This window comes from Sinohyriopsis cumingii, chromosome 19, assembly GCF_028554795.1.
Source record: "Sinohyriopsis cumingii isolate HCF-2022 chromosome 19, ASM2855479v2, whole genome shotgun sequence".
In the NCBI taxonomy this organism is placed as follows: Eukaryota; Metazoa; Mollusca; class Bivalvia; order Unionida; family Unionidae; genus Sinohyriopsis; species Sinohyriopsis cumingii.
The window spans coordinates 18,951,552-18,967,018 of NC_142979.1; the positions used below are offsets into that span (position 1 = coordinate 18,951,552).

At 43.7% G+C, this 15,467-nt stretch overlaps 1 protein-coding gene across 1 annotated transcript in view; it reads left to right on the forward strand.

Moving 5' to 3' along the window:
- The first annotated feature begins 601 nt into the window (after positions 1-601).
- Positions 602-15,467, forward strand: part of LOC149775224 (protein ANKUB1-like) — a 74,690-nt gene continuing 59,824 nt past the window's right edge. The window contains exon 1 of the mRNA XM_089943745.1: positions 602-793. The gene's annotated coding sequence lies outside the window, so the exon portion shown is untranslated. The remainder of the gene's footprint in view (positions 794-15,467) is intronic.

A 15,467-nucleotide genomic window follows, 5' to 3' on the forward strand; every position in this document is an offset into this window, starting at 1 on the left:
GGCGCCTCGTTGAGAGCCTCGTTGAAAGCCTCTTGGCCTAATACACAAATAATTAAATTTTATTCAGATCGAAATTACCGTCTTTAGGCACGGTCAAAGCGTATGAATACAAATATATCTCTGGTAAATATTATTGAAAATTGACCCAAGAAGATACGGTAACTTTAGAAAGGGGTCAAAAAGGAATTATAGTTGTTGAAACCAAGTTGATACCGTACTTACTCGCTTATAAGACGAGACCAACTGCAAACTGGACAGACCCGGATCTACCGTCGCATAATGCCCCTGAATATCTTGTATATGCAGTTTGTTATGAGTTATCAAAAGAACAAACAACAGACACCTTGATCTACCGACACATAATGCGACGGCATATCAGGGTCTATATTGTTTTAGTTTAACTCGGCGTATACTCCAGCAGAGACGGTATGTTTGTGCATATTAAACCCAATACACATGCAATTTCCTGGCACATTTACTGTCATGCCTATGGGAAGCAAAGATAAAACCATCGACCTTTCCTGATGCAGTCGTCGTTGGAGTGGTTATTAGCTTCTGCAGAGAATTATTATTCATATATACTGTACAGTATAATCATCATCAACTTAGTCATCTACATTCAGCATCAACACATGCACTGATATGATACCTTACGTTTTAGGTATTGTGGTACCTCATAGTGTATTGAAACAGTTCTTACGAACTGCAATGGAAAAACTGCAGTGGAAATTATTTAAGAAATGCAATGGAAATTCCTTAAGAACTGCAATGGAAATTCCAGTGGAAAATTGTGGTAAGTAGTAGAAACACCATCATCAGCAGCGAAAATCAGCAGCAGCAGGAGAATCGTCATCTTCGTCATCAGTGTCATCATTTTATTCATCAATAATGTTAAGCATTATGATCTCATTGGTGTTACTTCATTATCTAAAATTTCTATCGATACACCTTGCACGGAAATCAAAACAAAGACGATTAAATCTTTCCGTAGTTGTTAACATCAGTCACGAGTTATTGCAGTAACAAAAATGGCCTCCACCTTGACTAAACATCATTTCCAGTATGGTTGCCATAACTCACTGTCGTCAGAATGTTAGATTTCGCCGTTTTGTTTGTTTGTGTGTGTGGGGGGGGGGGGGTTGTTGTTGTTTGTGTGTTTGTTTTTGGTTGATTTGTCTCCAGGTTAAATTTGTTAGGGGTACATTTTAAGTTTTAAAACTGATTGGATTCAACCATGATCTTCAATTCTCAACAATATATTTATTTTCTTCAAAAGATCTTAGAGTTTTTTACATTAAAGGACAATAATAATCGTTCAAATAAATTCGAAAATGAACCATGCCATAAAATCTATTTGTTTATACGCATGTCTTTGGATCCCATCAACGTAACAATAGGAACTATAGCTATAAAGATCATTGTTAACAGGAGAGTTGCGGTAAGGCAGTTGAGAGTGTCGGATTCGTAATTTAAGATTCGTGGGTTGAATCCCCACCTCCGTCAGCTCGGGTCAGCTGGTCAGAGTCTCCCTGGGAAAGGCGCTTAGCTCCCATAAGTAGTAAATGGGGATAGATTAGCGACAATGGGAATTAGCATTACAGAGACCTCTGGGTCAGATTAGCGACAATGGAAATTTAACATGGCGAAAAATCGTGGGTCAGATTAGCGACAAGGGAAATTAACATGGGAATAAATCGTGGGTCACTCTAGCGACAAGGGGAATTTAACATGGAACTATAGTGTGGGTCTGTCTAGCGACAAGGGGAAATTAACATGGGGAATAGAGTTCGGGCTTTTGGGATTTTTTTTTTTAAATTTAAATTTAAATTTAAATTTAAATTTAAATTTAAAAAAGGGGTAGGCAATGGAAAGGCTATCTCTTTTTGAGAAATATGGCTGGCCCTGAAAAGGGCCTTTGGGTTTTCTTCTTCTGCTTCTAATTTCTTCTTTTTCTCCACCAAGTTCTTATTTTATCTCCAACACTCTTTCTCTTCTTCTCTTTCTTTTTCTCCTGCTCTTCTTTCTTCTTCTTCTCTTCCTCCTCTTCTTTCTTCCTCTTCTCATTTTCTTCTTCTTTTTCAATCTTTTCGTTCCATTTGCTTATTCTTATTCTTTCCTCTTCATCCTCCTTCTCCTCCTTTATCTCTTTCATGACACCACTAATCTTGTCCTTTACCTTTTTTAAGTTATTAATTTCCATCTTTACACGATGGGGACTATAGGAATAATGGTCTTCAACCAGTCTTATCAACATCTGCTCCATCATTCCTAAGTTGTCTAAAACGTCTTGTAATGTTTGTATTTTGTCCATTTGGTTAGAAGCCATCTTCTTTTTTTATTCTTTGCAGAATGGTTTGAACGACGAATACTATGGGTTCTTATACTTAAAGCGCGTACGTGAAGGAAAACATCCCCCTAAAACGTAAAATTGATCTTACCTAGATCATGACCAAACAACGCGCGAACGTGAAGGAAAACATCCCCCTACTTTTTCATTTCATATAATAAAACCCAAACTATACTTTTTCATTTCATATAATAAAAACCCAAACTATACTCTCCACATACGCTAAGAAACAATAAACAAAATCCATAATCTACTATCCACACAATCTTACGTGAGCGCTTACAAAACCCAAACTATACTCTTCACATACGCTAAGAACAATAAACAAATCCATAATCTACTATTCACACAATCGTACGTGAGCGGGTACAAACACAAACACAAACACACAAACACAAACACACAAACACATACGCTAAGAACAATAAACTAATCCATAATCTACTATCCACACAATCGTACGTGAGCGCTTACAGAACCCTAACTATACTCTTCACCTACGCTAAGAAACAATAAAGAAACCCATAATCTACTATTCCCACAAACATACCTGAGCTCTTACAAGCACCAACACACAAACACATACCCTCACACTATCTTAAAAAAGAGTTAGTGTTTATAATCACACTACTCTACCTACACACATTGGCAAATCGATCGTTATTTCTTTTCTAGAGTATTGGGTAGCCCTGAAAAGGGCTGTTTTTTTTTTGTTTGGAACTTCATGGACACCTGGTTAATGGTGGCACCTTCCAGGCCTGGCGCCGCATACACATCTTATCCCCCAATTACTTTTTACCTTTTGAGGGGAGAGAGCAGAGGCAGGATATGTCGCTTCAGAATCCCAATTTTCGCTCTCTGGGATTCTGAAATTTCTTCTTCTTCTCTCCTTTTCCTCCTCCTCCTCTTCTTTGCATCTTCTCTCCTCCTCTTTGTATCTTCTTTCCTCTTCTTTATATCTTCTCTCCTCCTCTTCTTTGTTTCTTCTTTCCTCCTCCTCTCTTATCCTTCCCTCCTCCACAATGGCTTCCGCGGCCAGTTCATTTAATATGCGCCTGGCATATTCCAGATGCACATGAAGTTCCAACAGTTTCTCCAGTCTCGTGTTCATTTTTGGTGTTGATCAATCAACAAGGGTAGCTGGACTGCCGAACGAGTTTCAATTTATAGTGAAAGCGCGGACGTGAACGAAAACATCCCCTAAAAACATAAAATTGATCTTACCTACATCATGACCATAAAACAACGCGCGGACCTAAAAGAAACACTCACTCACTTTTTATGCTACCCATCACTATTTTAAAATTTTTTATAAATCACTTCAATAGACTATCCACATACGCAAAGCAATCCAATCTAACCTCAAATTTACACCTCAAACACCAAAAGAAAAAGACATCATTTTAATCTACTGTCCATACCAACTTACTTAACCACTTACAAACACAAACACACAAACACATACCCTCACATTTTTTTAAAAAAGAGTTAGTGTTTATTTTCACACTACTCTACCTACACACATTGGCAAATCGATTGTTATTTCTTTTCTAGAGTATTGGGTAGCCCTGAAAAGGGCTGTTTTTTTTGTTTGCTATGGCATTCTTTTTAGTTTCTAAGAATGCGATGTCCTCTGAGGATAGACTTTCTGGCGATAGGTCTGCTTCTTCGGAAAGAGAAGAAGAACTCTTTGGTGTCGATACGACAATCGACAAAGCCTCTGTCAGCTTCAGGTTGCTGCTGCTGCTCTTGTTGTTGTTGTTGCTGCTGTCTCTGAAGTCTGTACTTCTCTGTCCATTCTTCTTTTTCCCTGTTCATTTCTTCTCTGAAGAGCTCTTCTATCAGGTCTTCAGTGATTTTTAACATTCTCACATTCTCTATTTCTTCTGGCTTCGGTATCAGACTGTGTCTGACCCTATGCAAATTCACGTAGGCTTCGTTGAGTTTAGCTAGTTTGGAGCACATCTTCTTAGGAGGATGAGTCGACAATGGATGGTTAGACTGGAAACTGCCCCGGTTCTTAAAGTCAAAGCGCGGACGTGAAGGAAAACATCCCCCACACGGTTTTTGAGTCGCAACGTTCAGTGAGTGTCATGAGAGGGATAGTAAGAAATGAAAGAGCATCAATCCAACATTCTTATAGCTAAACAAAAGACAAAGGCATTTTTTTCAAAACACAACATTTTTTATTCAAAAATCACTTAACACTAAACAACAACTCTAACATTTTTAACAATAATCCAACAATATAACATCAAACAATTTTTTCAAAACACATCATTTTTTATTCAAAAATCACTTAACACTAAACAACAACAACTCTAACATTTTTTAACAACAATGCAACACTAAAAGTTTCTCCACTAGGTAAAGAGGGATAACAGTCTTCCATGGTTTCTAGTAATCTAGGATGACTTCTCTCAAACTGTTGATTTCTATGGTATTATCGAATTCTGCATACAGGATGACGTTCACCGTTTCATCAGGGTCTCGGTCTTTAAACTGAATTTCCACACGAATCTGGCCGGATTTTATAGGGTGGAAATGTCCCTCGTCGCTGCCTTGGTCTGGAGTGAAATCGAAAGCCCACAAAGCGTAGCCTCCTGCATAATCCTCGTACGTAATACCGTGACTGGTATTGGTTCCTAACTGTCCGGTGGCTTCGTACAAGGACAAGTACGATCTCAAGTAATTCTTCTTTTTAAAGTCAGGTTCGAAAGGTCGGGTACACAAGGTCTTGCCATCGCGACTGACTTCGATTTTGGACACGCCAAAGTGTTGAAAGTAGAAAGGATTTTTTTCGGCAGCTCCGTTGAAGGCTGTATTCTCGACGATACCAACGATCAAACGTTTGGGTAACTGTCCTTGGAACAGATGATCTTCGATCATGGATCGCTGTCCCTTGGGAATGGTGAAGGTTTTCACTTCCACGCGTCGTATCGGATACTTGGCGGTCGTTCTGCTCAACGTCTGACTGATGTCGTTTCCCACTTTAGGTAACACTTCCACACGGCGTACGTATAGTCTGGCTTCTAGGATTTTGGTTTTGTAACCGTCACTATCAGCCATCAAATGGAAAGCGGCACTGCTACGATTCAGTCTCAGGCGGACATCCACCCCGTTCAGCAAATACTTTTCTTGCAACCACATGTCCAAATGCAAACGATCCATCAGTTCTAAACTTGTGTTGGCTCCCGTGATTCTCTTTCTTCGTTCTACAAATCCATCATTGTTGTCTTTCTTTTCATCAGTTTCCAATATTTCAAACTTGGTAGGTTCGTCAGCTTCCCATACCACACAGGCATTGAGATGAGTGTTCTTGGCATCTATTCCGTACGTCAAGAGATTTTCCAGGTAGGCACGATAAGAGTAAGTATCCATGCTGCTACTGACCAGTTTGTTATTCAAATACAAGTCCACTCCACTGAACAAGGAATGCATGAAATTGTTGACGGGAGCTACTGCTTCATCGTCTATAGCACCTCCAGTCTTATCTAGAATTTTGACTTTCAGGTACAAGTAACTGCTATTCAGATCGATGTAATCTTCGGGCTGTCCTTTGATTTCAAACTCGATGGGAGCGGAATCGGTCAGTGAGGAGACGGGGTGAAATTCCACCCACTGGGATTCTTGCATCGTCATCATCGTGGGGGGCATGGCAAACAGATCCAGTTCCGTCTTGGAACAAGCGCAAGATTCTCGGTGCATCATTTTTTTGTCTCTTTTCTCAATAATCGAAAACGTCTAAGTCTCGAACGGTTCTTCTTTTCTTGGCCTTTCTCGCTTGAAGTCTGGTGAAAGGGTGTTTTCTTCGTCGTCTCTTTCTGCCTTGTCCTTGCTGAATGCCTGACTCGGTAGCGTGCAGGGCATTTATAGGTGTTTCTCGTTGGCCTAAAATGTCTTTGCCCGTTTGCAGCAAGACATTTTTGCCTGCCCTCATGAAGGCTTCTTTAGGGTTTTGTTTGTCGATGATGACATTTTGGAGAAATTCTTTGCCTTGTGTCAGTGCCGCATCTTTCAAGGCGTGCAATCCGCGTGTCACCATCGGTTTCAACACGGGGGCCACCGAACGAAAGGCCGATTTTAACATATCTCCTAAGCCGTGTCCTCGCTGTCGAGCAACCCCTCGGTACACTGGATACATGACTTAAGAGTCGTGAGAGAACCGTTTTCGAAAATGGAGTTTCACCGTGACTTTTCCTTTGGTGAATGAAATATTTTGTCCCAGATCTCCTTTTATAGCAATGTTGACCGTGTCCAAATACGACTTACTGACAGGCAAATAGTGAGGATGGACAAATTCGCGGTGGACGTGGTAAGTGTTTCCACCTTCCTCGTCAGTGTTCGTGGCAGAATCCACTTTGAAAGGAATGACACGCAGTAACGGTACGGAGGTGTGTCCCACCACGTTGTACTCCACCACATCGGAATACACGAACATCAAATTCAGTCCTTGGTTCAGTTCTACCGGGGCACGAAATAACTTGCTAAAAGACTCGTTGTCGTAAACGATGGGTAATTCGTTTTTCTTGATCATGGTCTTTCTCATGTCCATGTCTCCGCCCAACATGTCAAACAATTCAGGACAAAATAAAATGGACAGGATTTTACTCCGTTCAAATTTCATCAAGAAGCGACGAGCTGCTTTGTGGTACTCCATGGTGACATTTTTGTTGACATGCTCCAAAGCTTTCAGAAACACGACATTAAACCTGGAGGTTATGGTGCTGACCAAATGTTGACCACTAAAATAATAGCCTGGGGGAATGAACAAGTGATAGGTGGTGTACTTTTGTGTACGGGTTTTCTTGTCATACTTGACATTGCTATCCATCCACTGTTGCATTTGCTCGTCATGAACTTCCACATCAAAAAAATTTTGATTGGGAAGGACATTGAGGACTTGGGTCGGGTGAATCATTTCTACTAAAGCCACTTCCCAATGGGCTTCGTGATCTAACTGGATAGCTTGAGGTAATTTGGCCGTGTAACAGCACAACGTGTTCTTGGGAAACACCTCCATGGAACTGTCACTGGGTAAGGTTAAGTAAAATTGGTTTTGGTGACTCATAATTCCAGAGTTCTGTGGCTGTCCGAGGGGTTACTGGACGTCAGAGGCGTGTCTCCGTCTAAAATGGGGTTCTGGTTGTGATTGAAGTGGTGACTGGCACTGGCACTGGACACAAGGTTCCCGGGGTTCCCGTTCGAGGTGAATTTCAGGGAGGGATTAGGAAGCAGGTAACCGATGCAACTGCTCAATAAAATGGTCCACAATTGTTTGTCTCCTTGTTGCAAACTCAAATTGGCGATGGCTGCCCCGATGACACAATACACCACGAAGATTTGGCAGAAAAAGACGATTTGCGTTTTAGGCACACGTTCTCCACACCACACCCACAAGGGTTGTTTTTGTAAATCTTGCACAGAAGAACTAGGTGAAGGAGGAGTGGTCGACGTAGCTGCGTCTGGTGTGTGAAAGGGCATGATGGTCACTTCTTTTTATAGTCGATGACTTGCGAAGCGTCGATCCAAGAATCAAAACTGGGTGGATATCCTTTCCAACGTACTTTGACTTCTTTGACACGTCGTTTGCCCACTTTACGGGTTCTGCGTTCGAGAATGCTTTCGATGTCGTACACGTCGTCTTCTTTTTTGGTGACACGTTGTAACTCGGGCAAATAAAACGTTCCTTTGAGCACTTCTCCGTTCATGTCTTCCAATTTATAGACGGCAGGATGACGGCCATGCACTCGTCCAGTGACGCGAAACAGTTCGGTCGTCCAGTTAGGTAAGTAACCTTTGTCGAAAGTGCGTTTGGTTTTGCCAATGCGCACCCAATCTCCTACGGCCAACTCTCCACTTTTCTTGGGGACAGCCCTCGTCGGGGACGTACCAAACAGGTGCTCAAACACCAACACTTCGTTGTCGGGAGTCACGTCTTGCGGGGCACGTCCGATGCTTCGATGGTAAGATTGGTTGTACGCTTGCACCAGGTGCGGTAAGATGTCGATGTACTTCAGAGTGTGGTGATGCGTAAAATATTTCCACATGCGTTCTTTCAAAGTGCGTTGAAAACGTTCCACGATGCTGGCTTTGGTTTCGGGATTCTCGGTGGTAAAAAAATGAATGTCACGTTTCTTTAATTCTTTTTGGAAAGCTTGGTTCAGAAATTCGGTGCCTTTGTCCGTTTGCCATCGAAGAGGGTGACGACCGCTTTGTTTCAACACCCGTTGCAGGGCTCGCACTAACTCGCTGCTCGATTTGGAAGTCAAGGGCACGACCCAGGCAAATTTGGAAAAGACGTCGATGACACAAAACAAATATTTGTAGCCACGATTGTAGCTGGCCAAATGAGAGACATCGGCTAAATCGGCTTGCCATTGATGATCGATGCCTTCCACTCGGGTGCGACTTCTGGCAAACTTGCGTCGAATGGGTTTGTGTAAAGTGTAGGTAGCTTGTTCTTGTAACCATCGTTGCACTTGAGGTAAACGGAGACTTTTCAGTCGCGTTTTGGCAGCACGATACAATTTTTGAACTCCTGCGTAACCTGCAGGATGGGAGGGATCGTAGTAAATGCTATCTAAGACTTTTTCCATTTTTTTTGTGTTGGTTGGTGTGTTAATAAGACACCCACTCTTGGAGGATGCTACTCTTTTTCTCTTGGGGTACTTTCTTGGATTGCAATGCTTTGTGTGTGCGGCCAGCAATAGGTGTCGAAGAGGAGAAGGATGTCTGAGCGGGGGATATCGGTTCTTGTTTCACTTCTGTCTTCACTTTCTTTTTCTCTTGTGAGGAAGAAGGGGTGGCCATCATCTTTTTAATCCATCCAATTCTGGAGGTAGGTGGTGTTGTTAACTTGCGTACTTTTTCTGGTGGAGTTTGAAACCCTTCCTCTTCTTCTCCTTTTTCTGTCTTGGTCACGGGTACTGGTGGTACTGGTACTGGTACTGGTGATGGTGCTGGACTTTTCATCAAGGTCTTAAAATCTTTCAGAGTGGGTAGAGCTGTTTCGTCTAAAGCTTTCTGGTGAAAGAGTTGCAGTCGTTGCAAGAGTTGACCGTACTTTTGCGATTTTTCTGTTTCGGACAAATCTTGGCGATTCATCAAGGACTGCAATTCGTGTTGTAACTGGGACATCTCGCTCAAATGGGGATTGGGAGGTAATTGCGGGGTGTGTTGTTCTTGCCACCGATGGTATTCCATCCATCGTTTGTAAGGCACTAAAGCTAGTTTTCGTCCTTCCATGGGGTTGTCAGGGGTCAATTCTGAGATCTTGGGACTTCCGAGGCCTTTTTATCTTGCTCCCACCAGTCCTCCCAACATGGTTCCCAAGACTCCTTTCAGTATGGGGCCTAACAAGAGAGGTAAAATACCTCCACGTTGCACTAACATCTTCTTTTTTTGACGAATGGGAATTTTCTTTTGAACCATTTGGCGAAGAACGTGACGATGTTTGCCTAAGCATTGTTTCTGGTGTTTGGACAAAGGGATAGTGCCTTTCAAAACGTTCAAACAACATTCGCACACGGTATCGATGACCTCTTTGGAGGCTGTTTGAATGAGTTTTTTTCGTAGGGGTGGAGAAGCTTTGGACAGGACAGATAACATGTCCCCATGTTTGGCTAAACGTGGTGGCAGTCCTTTCCTTTTCTTTCCTTGGGGTTTTCTGGAGGGTGACATCTTTGAGTCTTCAGGAGCACCAAAAAACACTGATACCCGACTTGGTCACAGGCCTTTTTTATACTGGAACGCGTCGCCACTGATTGTCTTTACGTCGTATTAGTTTGAGGACAGGCATGACACGTCGTGCAGGGGTACGTAACGGACTAAATCGAGCCAGTTCTTGCTTGGACAAATCCAGTAAACTTTGTAACATGCCCGATCTTTCTTGAACTTTGATTTTGGGAGAAGGTACTTTGTGAGCAGCAGCCACTGCCACTAAATTGGAAGGTCCTGCCACTGGGGAAGTTCTTTTGGGGTCATCAACGGAGAAGTTCTTGGTGTGATCAACGTCTCCAAGTACTCTTCAGTTCTGGGTGTCATTAACGGAGAAGTGGACAAACGTGAAGCTGCCGGAGACGCAGTCACTGCCGTGGCAGGTCGTGGTTTGCGAGTGTAAGGTTGCGTCCTGGCCGAAGTGCCTCTCTTGCGACTAGTTTTCTGTGGACTTTTCTTTTTCTGGGGGCTTCTTTTCTTTTTCCGGGGTGGTGGTGGTGTCTGGTCAGAGGAGGGTCCTGCCACTGGAGAAGTTCTCCTTGGGGACCTGGTCTTTTTCTTCTTGGGGCTTCGTTGGACTTTTGTCTTGGGTATAACTTTGGGGGCATTAGGATCCCATCTTAAGAGTGAGCGAATGATGACCCCTCCTAGAGTACCGCTCCCTCCAGGTTTCAAAATGATTTGTTTTTTGGTTTGAGTGTCGATGCGGGGATCGGCCAGTTGGACCAAAGCGACTTTGTTTCGATCGAAAAAGCGTTTGGTTTGATGAGGAATCTGAATGATTCCTTGGAGTAATTGACGTGCCGTCACCGTGAACCATCGTAAGACTTCTTTGAGACTAGCTTCTAAGACACGAGCTCGTGTTTGTGGATTTTTTTCTCGACTGATGCCATACAAGGCACGAATCAATTTGACGGGAAGATGCGACTGAAGGGACGTCATTTTCGCACTATGTGAGACAGACGAAAAAGGGTCTGAGGTTTTTATAGATTTTTTTATGGGGAGTGAAATGAAGTCGAGGACGGAGACGTGTACAGTACAGGCCCTCCGTCTTGGCACCAGTGGTGAAACAAGTGGGTACGAAATCGCAAATCCTCGGGGGTCGTAGGTTTCAAATCGACGAGTAAATAGGCGTGTGGCGTTTGAGTGGCATCGTCGTACGCCTGAGTCAGCCAAGGCGTTCCTAACTGTTTGGCTAAGACTTGCACTTGCGATTTATCTCGAGGGCTTTTAAACAAGACCACGTAATGCGCATTGAGACTGATGGTGCGATGGGCTTTACTTTGTTGAAACAAATTTTGGGTGATGTAAACGACACTGGCATTACGGTGATGCCCTTTGCGCGTGAACCACAGTTTAATTTCTTCTTCGTCTTCTCCTAACATGTCGTCGAAAATGACCAAATGGGTTAGACGGGAGTCAGAGACGATGCCGTCGTCTTCTTTAGGAATGCCTTCCACAAACACGATGGAATCGCCTTCACTTTCTCGCAAGAGGCTGTACGCCGATTGCCACTCTTTGTAACACCACACGATTCGTTGAGGGGGTCGATCGATCAAATGATGTTTATGTTCGATCAAACGTTTGACGAATTCGGTTTTGCCTGAACCGCTAGGTCCAGCAATGAGCATGTTAAAGGGATGGCGAAGATACAAAGCCTCCCAACTGGCACGATCTAAGTGTTCGTCGATGACTTTGACAGTAGAGGAAGAGGGAGCAGAGACAGCAGAGGTAGCCATGGTGTGAGAAATGTCACTTGTGACACGAAAAACAAACAAGACAAGAGTTTATATACTTTTTCAGAACACGTTTATTGAATGTTTCAAACATGAATACGAAAGACAAAAATGCATAAAAGCCAAAGGCTTAAGTACAAGAATAAAAGGCACATGATAACCATGAACGTGGAATAAACACAAGTGTCTGTACAACATGTTTTGGGTAAAGTTCTAACCAGTTCTATAGTAGGGGTAAGGTCACACAATTGTCCTCCCGAAAGGGTCTTTCAGGCCTGTCCACGACAGTCCTGTCCTGGGTGACGGGTTCTTCTGGCACCGTCACTAACACAGGTTGAAAAGTAACTTTTTTCCTTGAATAACTCTCGTGCATACTGGGCCACCTCTTGTGTCCAAGCCTCAAAACCCTGGTCTCGGTGATGTCCAACATTTGACTCCTAACCAATCTGGTTTCTTCTTCGTCAACGACATGGTAAGTTACTTCAATGAACAATGAACTATCGATCTTGCCTAGGGTTCCTTTTCATATACAGACCAATACCGACGTGACCGTACGGTAAGGTGAAGTGATTGGGAAGTCGCACTCGCTTCTGGTATACAATTTGATAGACTTTTTCCAAGGGTCGACTGACGATGTGGTGAGTGGGTAAACGTACAATCTTGTTCGGTTGATAGGTGGTCACTTTAAAGTTTCCATCCTCTCCCGATTGCAAGGCTTCTTTCAATACCCCAAAGTTGACCACTCGACTGGTACGATGATTCAGAGTCAGTCCTTTCACTTTGCACGTCGTGTGCACTTCTCCTTGTTTGTCCCGGTATTCGTAGCCGTAATTTTTGGGACCACCACTGACGAAACTTAGAATCTTGTCGTCGGGATGCTCGTCTGTCCAGGCTCCTAAACGGTCTCCTTCGATGTCAGGGTGCTGTTGAATCGGGTGATGGATGTAAATGCAACTGTCCGTGTCAAAGTACAGGACGCGTTCTTCTAACAGTTCTAAAGCTTCGTACAATTTTAAGCGAGCATGAGCTGTCACGTAAGCCGCAATGATGACATTTCCAAAAGGGTTGTCTTGTACAAAGTCCAGATCTTCTTCGTAATTGATCAAGATCAAATCCTCTCGAACGACGTCCACGTGTTTCATGTATTTGGTTTTGTCGTGAATCATCTGGAAGTAGCGGGAAGGTTCTGTCAAATATTCCGTCTTGGGTAAACACGGTCGTTGTGCCATTTTACCCCACAAGCAATTTAACATCACTTTGGCAAACGATCGCCTGCCTTCGTTTTTTTCGATGTGGTCTAAAGAGATGCCTTCTTGTGCGTAGTATTTCTCTTTGAATTGTATTTGGTCTTCGGGAGTGTGACACCAGGAAGGATAGCCGCTGGCTTCTTGTTTCAGTTTCAAAAAGGCATCCACGTAGTCGGCGAAAATGCCTTTCTCAGTAGGGTCACCCTTGTGGTACTGTTGTGTCTTGGGAAAGTGGCAAATTTCGTACACTTCTAACAGTTGGTATCCCATGTCCAGAGCTTTGAACAATTCCACGCTGACCCAGGTTCCCGTCAAGGCACGTTCTTCCTGGCTGTGATGGCAAGGTTGGTCCTGGTTGCACGTTTCGGCACAAGTACGGCACAAGGGAAACATCAGTTTGCCTTGACAATGGTGAGGTAAGACGGGATGGTATAGGTTCGTGGGAGGCAAAACTTTACACTTGATCAAGCCTTCGTATTGTCGAATGTTTTTCAGGTCAATGTGTTCCGTCAACAATTGCGGGTGCCCTACAGGAAAGCGACAATATTTGCACACGTAGGGATACAGCGAACACACGTCCAAGTATTTGATTTCTTCTCCTTTCTCTTCGTCGGCTTGGTACAGCAAACAGGTGGCATTGGTCCTTCCTCCGTACAAACTATCCCTCGGGTTCAGCGGGTCCATGAACTGGTAACTTTCCACGAGGCGTTTAAACTCGGGATCGGTTTTCAAACGGTGATCGTACTCGTGTTCCCACATTTCCACCACTTGGTATCCTTGCTGTTCTAACTTTAGGCGTCGCTGACAAGTGTCCTGGTACAAGTCTTCCATGGTTCGTTGCAAAAACTGATTTTTAGTGTCACGGTCAGGGTAACAGACGGGACATCCGTGAAATAAGCAACCGTTAAACTCGTACACGATCTTGGGGTTTTCTAAGTCCCAGCCATCGACCGAATACGTTCCGATGGTCTTTTCGCCTCCTCCGTTGCGGGCATGCTGAATCCATTTGTCTTCCTTGTCGCACAAGTAATGTAACCAACGTAGGGCTTTGACCGAGTATTGACGCTTGACATAGTGGGTCGTTTGAGGACTGATGACAGCCACGGTGTTTTCAGGCATGAATCGTTGGCGGTACACTAAGGAACACGCTTTGGCAATGGTGCAAGCTTCTTTCAAAGGATCGACCCCTCCGTGTTCCATGAACAGTTCTCGAAATTTTCCACAGCAACGTCGTAAAATGTCCACGTCGGAACGACAATACTTTAGCATTTCTTCCTGAAAGTCGAAAGGGTCGGAGGCATGAGCCTGGTACCAAGCGTAGAAAGCTTCTCGTTGTTCGGTACGCATGTTGTCGGGGTCGTAATAGTGAGCCTCAGGCAAATGGGGTAGAACGGCATGTTGATTGGCTTCCGTATTGAAAAAGTGTGGAAAGTACCCTTTAGCCATTTCTGTCATTCCAAACGTTTTAGGCATTCGACTCAAAGGCATGGCCAAGTAACTCATCGAATCTTTAAACTGTACTTGTCCCACTTGCATGAAAATGATTTTGGCTCCGTTCAAAGTGACTTTAGGACGCTCGGTGCCTTGTTCCGCATAGTACCTCAAAAGAAACTGTCCATCGTATCCGGAGAAATTGTGAGCCATCACCGTGGCATGACGATGACAATCTCCGTAACGTTCGATGTCCTCTTGGCTCCACGTCTTGTCGATGGGGTCTAAGACCCATTGGGCAAAATCGGCTAACGTGTTTGGTCCCCGAAAGATTTTTTCACGCCCTCCGGGAATCTTGCTGCAGTGAGGGCAATGACTGAAGATAGGTTCTTGAATGCACTTCTCGCACGCTCGATGAGCCACGCAGAAATTAGGAATGTGAATGCCGGTCTCTTGCATACATTCGAAATCGAAAAAGATGAAATTGCCTTTCTTCTTGTGACCGTCCTCTTTCTCTGGTGGGGGTTGGTATTTTTGCACGTAGCATTGGTGTTCCAAGTCCACGATGCGGTGACAAATGTGACATTTTTTTTTTCCTGAACATACGTGTGCCTTGGTACTATTGGTACGTATGCCTTGTCTACACGTAGGGCACAATCTCAAGAGTTGACAAGCACATTTCTGCTGTGAACCTTGCGTCTTCAGATGTTGTTGGTAACAGGTAGGACTGACAAACGTGCGCAAACAAGTCGAACAAGGCACTGGTCCTTCGCTCAGACAGGGTGGAGAGGCCAAACATCCTGGGCATTTCATTCCACAATGCTTGTGTTGCTCTCGATTGTTATAACCATAGTCACATTTCTCACAATAATAACCGTATCCCAGGAATCCAGTGATACTGGTAATGGTATCGAAATGGTCATCGTGATGATAGACATGAATGTATTTTCCGTCCTTAAAATCTTGGCCTCGAAACAACAGAGTTCC